The sequence below is a fragment of the Microtus ochrogaster genome, linkage group LG10, assembly GCF_000317375.1.
Source record: "Microtus ochrogaster isolate Prairie Vole_2 linkage group LG10, MicOch1.0, whole genome shotgun sequence".
NCBI lineage: Eukaryota > Metazoa > Chordata > Mammalia > Rodentia > Cricetidae > Microtus > Microtus ochrogaster.
The window spans coordinates 1,288,209-1,297,010 of NC_022035.1; the positions used below are offsets into that span (position 1 = coordinate 1,288,209).

At 38.3% G+C, this 8,802-nt stretch overlaps 1 protein-coding gene across 3 annotated transcripts in view; it reads right to left on the bottom strand.

Moving 5' to 3' along the window:
- The window catches only part of Sgce (sarcoglycan epsilon), a 71,513-nt gene that overhangs the window by 19,877 nt on the left and 42,834 nt on the right, over positions 1-8,802 (bottom strand). The gene's annotated exons all lie outside the window — the stretch shown is intronic.

The window sequence follows — 8,802 nt, forward strand, 5'->3', positions numbered from 1 at the left end:
GATCCAGCTGTCTTTGAAAAAAAAAAAAAAGAGAGAGAGAGATCCCAAGACTCATGAAAGTTCAAGAAAACCAAAAGGCCAAAAAAGAAAAATTTGAGTAAACAAAACAAATTTGGAAGAGGAAGAGTGAAGGTTTGCAAATGAGCGTCAAGTCACAACATAAAGATACAATGAGCCCTGCATGGGGTATTTAGTCAATTGCTATCACAGAAAGTCTGACAGAAGATGAATAATATTTACAATAAAAGTCGTAGAACAATTAGGTATCCACTTGAAAATGAAGAAAACTTTAAGTCCCACCATTATCTCATGCCATAAAAACCATTACCCACAACTGATCAAAGAAGAATCCTGGTTTTGGATTCAGTTAGCACAGAAGAAGACTGGCAATCCCCACCATATTTTAACATAAAAAACAAAAAATGAACAAGCTGAACAAATGAACAATTCCTAGACCCAGAAGACAAATAAGACCATAGATAAAACTGATGCTCTGGACTTGGAGAGACCAACAGATGAATACAGAGAATTACAACTTCCTGGAAAAGAAGTTTGCAACCCCCAGCCTCTGAGGAGCCAGCCTGTGAGGTGGTGGAAAAAGAAATCTTAGCTGCAGTTACAGACTTGCTGGAGGGTCAGTGTAGACAAACCCCATAGTTACAAACTCCAGAGCAATATGGTCGCTAGCAGGCCTGCCCCCACTTCTTCGGGAAATACAATGTGTTTGTGCTGTTGGCAGAAAAGAGGGAAAGGAACAACTCCATTCTTTAAAGCCTGCCTTCAGGAGAAACCATGTGGATCCTTGACTTCTGGGATTAAGGGAAGTCTAGCAGCCCCAGAGGGAAACATTCAATTCCACTCTCCATCACAGGGGATGCTGTCCTCAGCTCCAGGGCACAGGATCACAACAAACCGAGGGCTAGTCACAGAGTTGGAGAAACAGACCCCAGTGCCTACCCCAGGCCCACATCTTAACTACTCCATTACTTAACCACAGCAGCTCCTTTCTCTCAGTATCAGTTCAGGTGCCAAGAAAAACATTGGAGGTAAACACCACAGCTTGAGAAACTTCCAGCAGAGTCTGAAGCAGACCCAGCAACAGTGGCCTATAATGTGAGTTTAAAACAAAACAACAAAACAAACAAACAAACACCCTCAAAGAACAATCTTAAAATATTTTTATATTTTCATCTTAAAGTACAAGTCTTGTTTGTTTTTGTTAAAATATAAATCATAAAATATAAATACAAAGAATGCAAAATGTTTTTCAAAATTTGGGATGATAGCCAAGGTAGTTCTTAGAGGGAAATTTATAGCACTGAATGCATACATTCGAAAAGAGAACAATTTAAAATCAATCACATACGCCGCCACTTTAGGAAACAAAAGCAAAACAAAACAAGTCGGCAAATTAAATCCAAAGTAAACAAATAAAAAGCAACAATAAAATTCAGAGAAGAAATGAAAGAGTTGGAAACAAGACTGAAGAGGAACGTCAAAGAAATGAAAAGATAATTCTTTTAAAAATGATAAAAGCAGGTAAATGGTGGTATACAAGTTGTTAATATAAAAATAAATGTTACACATGATAAGAGATTTTTATGAACACAAATGAATCATGAAAAAATATCACAATCATTTCCATACCCAAATTTTGGTTGTGCACAAGAACTTGAATAATTGTGGGGGAGACCCATCTCACACAACTAGTAAAAAAGGAAACAATTGGTGTAGACCACAATCCAGAAAAGAAAACTCATCAGTAGTCAGTCAGTGGAAACAGCAGACCTATACACGGGAAGTCGTAGACTTCCCCACACAGTTGATAAAATAATGCTAGTTTCCTGCCAAGTCATTGAGAATACAGAAGCCAAGAGAGCATTTTCTAGATGGCGCCAATAGTCTAGCAAGGCAGAAGCAGGGGAGCCAGGAGCTTGAGGCTGGTCTCACTCACTACGCAGTGAGTTTCAGAGTGTATTTGATATCAAAACAAAATGAAAAAAAAAACAATGTATGAATAAAACTATAAAAGGTGACCGTGTAGAATTTATCCCAGTTATGAAAATAAAATTAAAAATAATTTATCATATTAGTGAACTGCACAGGGAATCGTCTTATTAACAGATTAAGAAATATCTTTAACAAAATCAAACATTCATGAATGATAAGATCACTTATAAAATGAGAATGGAGGAAACTTCCTAATCTCAATATGGAGCATCTTTTAGAATCTAACCCAGATAATGATGAATAGTTAAAAAAAAAAAAAAACTCCAAGATTTCCCATGTCAACAATGTCCTGGAAGTTACAGTTAATGTAGACAGAATGGAAAAAGAAATACAAGTCATGCCAATTTGGAAGATATAAAGACATCTTATTCACAGATGACAAGATCCAAAATAATGCACAAGTGCCTCTCAGAGCTACTAATTCATGACAGTGGGATTACAGAGTACACAGAACACAAAGACCAAAGGCACTCATCATTTTTCTGCATACCAGCATAGATGAGTCTTGAACCAAAAGCACCATCCCACTGACATTAGAAGCTAACAAAAATAAACTAAATAAAAATCTCTAAAGGTTAAAGGTGCATTCAGACTATATACGAGAAAAACAAAGCCTGCTAAGGAAATAAGAAAACAAAATTAATGGAGAGAAACTGTGTTCTCAATAGGAAGACTCAGTATTGTGAAGACGAGAATTCTTTCCAAATTAATTCATAATCACAATGAAATGCCAATCAAAAGCCCAGAGATTTGTTCTGTGGCTATTGGCAAAATTGGGTCTAAAGCTTACACAGAGAGAAAAGACTTAGAATATCAGACATAACACTGAAACACAAAAACGAAGTCAGAGGACTGAAACTATCCCACCTCGAGACTCACAGTAAAGCAAAGTCAGCAAAGCAATCTAATTGTAGGTATGGTAGTGCAACCAAGGAGAGAGCCTAGGAATAGACCTATATGAGTTACCCATATTAAGTTACAGTTAATTGACCGGTAATAAGGAACAAATATACTAACTTATATTAATCTTTTCAACAAACAGTACTGGAACAACTAAACGTATACATTAAAAAAAAAACCACCGCAATTGAGTCTTCATATGTAGCTTCTATTCTTCACATGAGTCCTCTCAAAATTAGTCACAGATCTAAGCAAAAACTGCAAAAGTACACAATTCTGAGAAAGAAACACAGAGAAATACTACATGATTTTCTAGAACAAAACACTAAGAGTATAATTCATGAGATAAAGGAATTGATAAAAGAAACAAATTTAAATTTTCTCCCATATTAAACAAAATTTCAAGAAGACTTTCCGGAGCCTGGGTGAAAACATTTGCAAACCTCCTATAACATAAAAGCTGCTATCAAACATAAACAAATAATAAAATGAAACTGACTTAAAAGTGTCTCAGCGTTGGGGGGTTATCTCACTTGGTAGAGCGTTTGCCTAGCGTGCACAAAATCCTGGGTTCAATCTCTAGCACCTCATAAACTGGGCATGGCGGTATACATCTATAATCCAGAATCCAGGAAGTGGAAGCAAGAGGATCAGGAATCCAAAACCATTACCAGTTTGATACTGTCTCAAAAAGAAATTAAAAAGTAAATTAATTAATTAAATTTAAAAAGGAGGAATACCTTAATAGAGAATTTAGCAAGGAAATATACAGAGAGCAAATAAAGATGAAAAGCTGTCCCACATCACATGGCACTGGGAAACCGACAAAAGCGGTATTGAGAGACCAAAAACTCTGGACCACAAGATCAACTTTCCTGAACGGAGCAAGATAATGTGGTGCAGCCATCTGAAGGCAGCTTGAAGTTTTCTAACAACATTCAGCATATTTTACCTTACGGCCCAGCTATTAACGAAAGGATCCAGCACTTAGGTCCACACAAAAACATCAATGAATAAAGAATCCAGAAGCCATCTGTGGGCATTTTAGGGGTAAATGGCTAACTGTGGTATATCCAGAAAAAAGTGAAATATTATTCAGCACACATACAAAAAGGAATGGATTATCAAGCAAAAGAAATTTACGTGCATGTGACAGAATAAAAGAATATAAAAAGGGTACATGCAGTATTATAACAAACAACTCTATTAACTGTATGGCAATCCAGATTAAGCAAACTTTGGGGAGACAAAAGATAGTTGCTAGCAGGTAGACGAAAAAGAAAGATGAAGACGTGAACACAGACGATTTTCAAGACAGTGAAACCGCTCAGAAAGATACACTAAAGTGTATATATGCCATATGCATTTATTCAAATCCATACAATGTACACCACTAACAGCGAACCCCCGAGTAAGGTATGGACTACCAGTCCTGTCAATCAACAGCAACATCTGTACCACTTTGGCAATAGATAATAAGAACCAGGGGAGCTACAGGTGTGTGGGAGCAATGGCATACAGAGCATCTCTGTACTTTCTCTTTAATGTTGCTATGAAGTTAAAAATTCTCTAAAATCTGTTTACTTAAAAATGTACCCAGGGACTTACTTAAATGCAAGAGTTAAAACTAGGAAGAAAATAGGCATAAATCTTTGCAGCCTTGGATCAGCCCATGGTTTTTTTAGCTTTGACATCAAAAGCTCCAGCAGTGACAGGAAAAACTAGATAAGCTAAACTTTATCAAAATTAAAACATTTCATGCTTCAAAGAGCAACAACAAGAAAGTAAAGATAAGTCACAAAGGGGTTATTTACAAACTGCATGTCTGATAAGTGACTTGCATCCCGAATATGTAAAGGAATCTCATGTCTTAAAAAGACAAATAACCCAGTTTAAAAAAAAAAATGATCAAGGATCTGAACGGACATATCTCCAAAGAAAAATCTGAAAAAAGATGGTTCTGCTGCATGGCATGCAAACAATGGACAGAAAGACATACAACATCATTGGCCCCTAGTGAGAGAGACATCAAATCCACAAGGAGATACCACTTGATTCCTGCTTGAATGGTGACAGCCAGAAAGCAGGATGAAAGCTGGTGTTAAGCAGGGAGCAGAAGAATCAACTCCCTCCTAGTCTGTGACTGGAGCGTGAAAGGACTCAAGGCTTTGGGAAGACGGCTAACAATTCCTCCACCAGAGGACTCGGGTACTCTATTCCCAGGGATAAGCCTAGGGGAAATGAAAATAGCTCTCTACATAGCTAGACGTTCGCAGCAAAAGCATTGCTGATAGTGAAAATGTGAAAATAATCCAAAGTCTTGTCAGTTTATGGAGAGACGCATGACGGCAGCCATATTTGAGAATAACAACAAGACAGAACAGAATATCATCTTTCCTACAACGGATGCGACTTGAAAACATTATAGAAAATGATGAAAAAGTCAATCGCAACCACCACACCCTGCACCATTTCATTTATGTGGAGTGCACAGGAAAGGTTCATGGAAAGAAGCAGCCAAGGGAGCTAGTCAAAAACTGAGACTGTTGGTGTAAGCGACTACTGAAGCATGTGCCCAGGGGTGGGGGGACTCCCAGGGATAAACTACACCTACTGGTTACTGCGATCCACTCTGAACGGGTGAATTATGCCATACGTGTACTCTACCTTAATAAAGATGTTATTTGGTCAAGGTTTTGAGGCAGGATCTCTTTTTTTTTATAATCTGGACTTACTATATAAACTCACTGTGTGGCCCAGATTGGCTCAAACTCACAGCAACCTTGCCTCAGTCACCCAAGTAGCAAGGTAATAGACACGAGCAACCACTCCTGGCCTACTGTTATTTCATTTTGACATGAAATAAACCAAAGCGTGATATAAAAATCCAAAGCTGTATCAACGTAAGCATGATAATCACAGCGACATTTGAGGCGACAATTGTTCTAGAACACAGCTGCACAAATCTGTTTCTCCTCTCCATCAATTTATATCAGGCTGAAGTTTCATGTAAAGAACGACTTAAAAACAACAACTATATGCCTTTGGGGGAATAAAGAGGAAATAATGCACCAAGTTAAAGATCAAAGTAAAAATTCAGAACAGAAGTATATGTAAGAAATCCCTGGAAAAGCCAAGCGCTCCATGACATATTGTTTATAAAGTCTTTGCTTTCCAGCTTCCGCAAACTGTCTCCATCCCTTTACTAACTGCCTGCCCAATACCACACAATTTTTCCTGATCACTGCGAAGTATTTTCATAAACAGAGACAATGGATGTGTTTCTCACATCTGTTAAGGGCCCTCTTACTCAAACATGGCAGTGATTTGCATTTATAATTAGTAAGGTTTTAGATTAATTCAGCTGAAGTTAATACAAATAAGCATAAGAAGTTTGGGTACTTTGAAATGTGTTTTCTCTTAAATTTTAAAAGCAATATAAAACGTTACAGAAAACTTGGAATATAAAAACAGTACTCATTTATATTACCAAGATAACTATTTTCATTTTCCAATGTACCTTGCAGACTATTTTTCAAATGCATATATTTTAACCTAATTGCAATCATCTCTAAAATTTAATTTTGCATCCTGCTTCTGTACTTAATGCGTCATAAGCATTTTCCATACTGTAGTCTTTGTAATTATGGTTTTATGGCAATATAATTTTTTAAGTGCACATGATTTATTTGGCAATTATTTCAGAGTTGGACATGCAGTTGTTTCTAATTTTTTGATGTTATAAATAAGAGAGTAAAGCCGCTCTCTGTGCATTTTCCTTCCTTGCTGTTGCTGCCTTAAAAGTAAGGCTGGAAGTGGAAACATGTCTATGGCAGTGGCCACTGTGCCAGCTACTTTTATCTCTACTAGGACGAACTATAAACCCTCAAACTCGATCTGCTCCGAACTGAGCTCATAGTCACCCCACCCCACCCCACCCCACCTGTTCCTCCTTCCATCTCGTTCTCTAGTGACTGGCAACCCCAGATGCTCAAGTCATGAACGCCAGTGCCATCGTCTCCTTCCCTCACAGCTCAATCCGTCATCAGTCGCTGACAGACAGTTGCCCTGAAATAACTCGTGAACACAAGTGTCACTTGGCCCCATCTCACTGATACCACTTTAGTTTGCGTCACCACCACCCGAGATAGGGGCAAAGCGACAGTCCTGCGATTCCTAACGCCAGTCTTTGCCGCTGTCCTCTGGAAGCCCACCTACTGAGTGAGCAGACGAGCAGACGCACCGGAGAATAGCACTTATCAGTTAGAGTCACGGGTGCAAATGCCACCATGAAGAGTAACGATACACAGTGGACTTGTCTCATGGGCCAAAGGTGGATTTCTTGCTTCTTTTGTAGAATAAGCAACTTTGGGCACACTGGCTCTTTTCTAACATATAATTTTGTATGAGAACATATTTAATAATACCAACCGAATGTTGTATATGAAAAAAAAACATGTTTTTCATGTTTTCCATTTAGGGATGATGATGATGATGATGATGATGATGTGTGTGTGTGTGTGTGTGTGTGTATAAAAAACCTTATCAAATAAAATGAGGCTAATTGCTATCTTGAACCCAACCATATGTTTTCAAAGTTTCCAATGTGTCTAAACAGTTGAGATGGGCACAGACTGTCAAGGACAAACCTCTAGGGCAGTGTTCTCAACTTGCGTCCTAATTCTGCAACCCTTTAACCGACCCTCATATTGTGGTGACCCGCAAGCATGAAGTTATCTCACTGCTACTTCATAGCTGTAATTTTACTAGTGTTATGAATCATAACGTAAACCTTTGATATGCAGGACATCTGCTATGTGACCCTAATAGGTGTTGTGACCCACAGGCTGAGAAGCACTACTCTAGCAGAATATAAAATATTGTGCTTCCAAATGCCAGGAGCTTCTGCACTCTGGATAAAATGCCTTATCAATAGTTTTATTACAATTTGGACATCTCAGTCTCCCTTGAGGCAGAATGTGCTTGCTGATAAACACATCATGTGAGGAGCCAGCAAGCAGGAAAATAGCTGTATTCAACACTGCCTTTCACAGCAACAGCAAGACAACGATCACCATGAATATATGTTTTTCATAATGGTCCTACTCATGGAATACATTTGACTCCTGACCTTGTGCCTACAAGAGATACAAAAAAAAAATAAGGTGTAAAATTAAAGATCTATAAAGCTATTTATAAGATATATAACAAAACGACTAAGTAAAGGCCAGAAATTAAAATTATTAAAATTAAGAATTGCATTTTAATTCAGAGCTTTGCGTTCACAGTAAACTTTCTCATGACAATTAAAAATAGAAAAAGAAAAAAACAACAGTAAAAATATATTACCTTCTTAATAATAAAAGGAGGAGTGTGGTTAGTTCCTAGAGACCAGAAGACAGGACTACTGTAAATTCTGTGAAAGTTGGTGCATAGTAAAGGGAGACAGGGAGGAGTGGAGACGCTGTGTGCATTTCAGATGGCCCAAGCTCCATGCCCCTGAGCCATCTAAAACCTGCACATCCATCTATACTCCTTCATTCTGTTTTATTTTTTTCCAAACTGTATGTGACGAGCCTAACATAGAAGCTTTCTTATTAACCATTGCTTCAGGATGATACCCACCCAGCTTCCATAGACTATAATGCCTTCCATGGTTTGGCAGCTTCATAACCATCCCAATGTTGGGGAAGCACAGACTTGTGAAATCCTGGGCTCATTGTGCACCTAGCTCAGTCTAATCAGTATGCTTCATGCCAGTGTGACCCTGTCTCAAAGGAACAAGGTGAACAGCTCCTGAGGAATGACCATGTTTGGCGCTCTCTCTCTCTCTCTCTCTCTCCCTCTCTCTCTCTCTCCCTGTCTCTCTCTTCTCTCTCTCTTCTCTCTCTC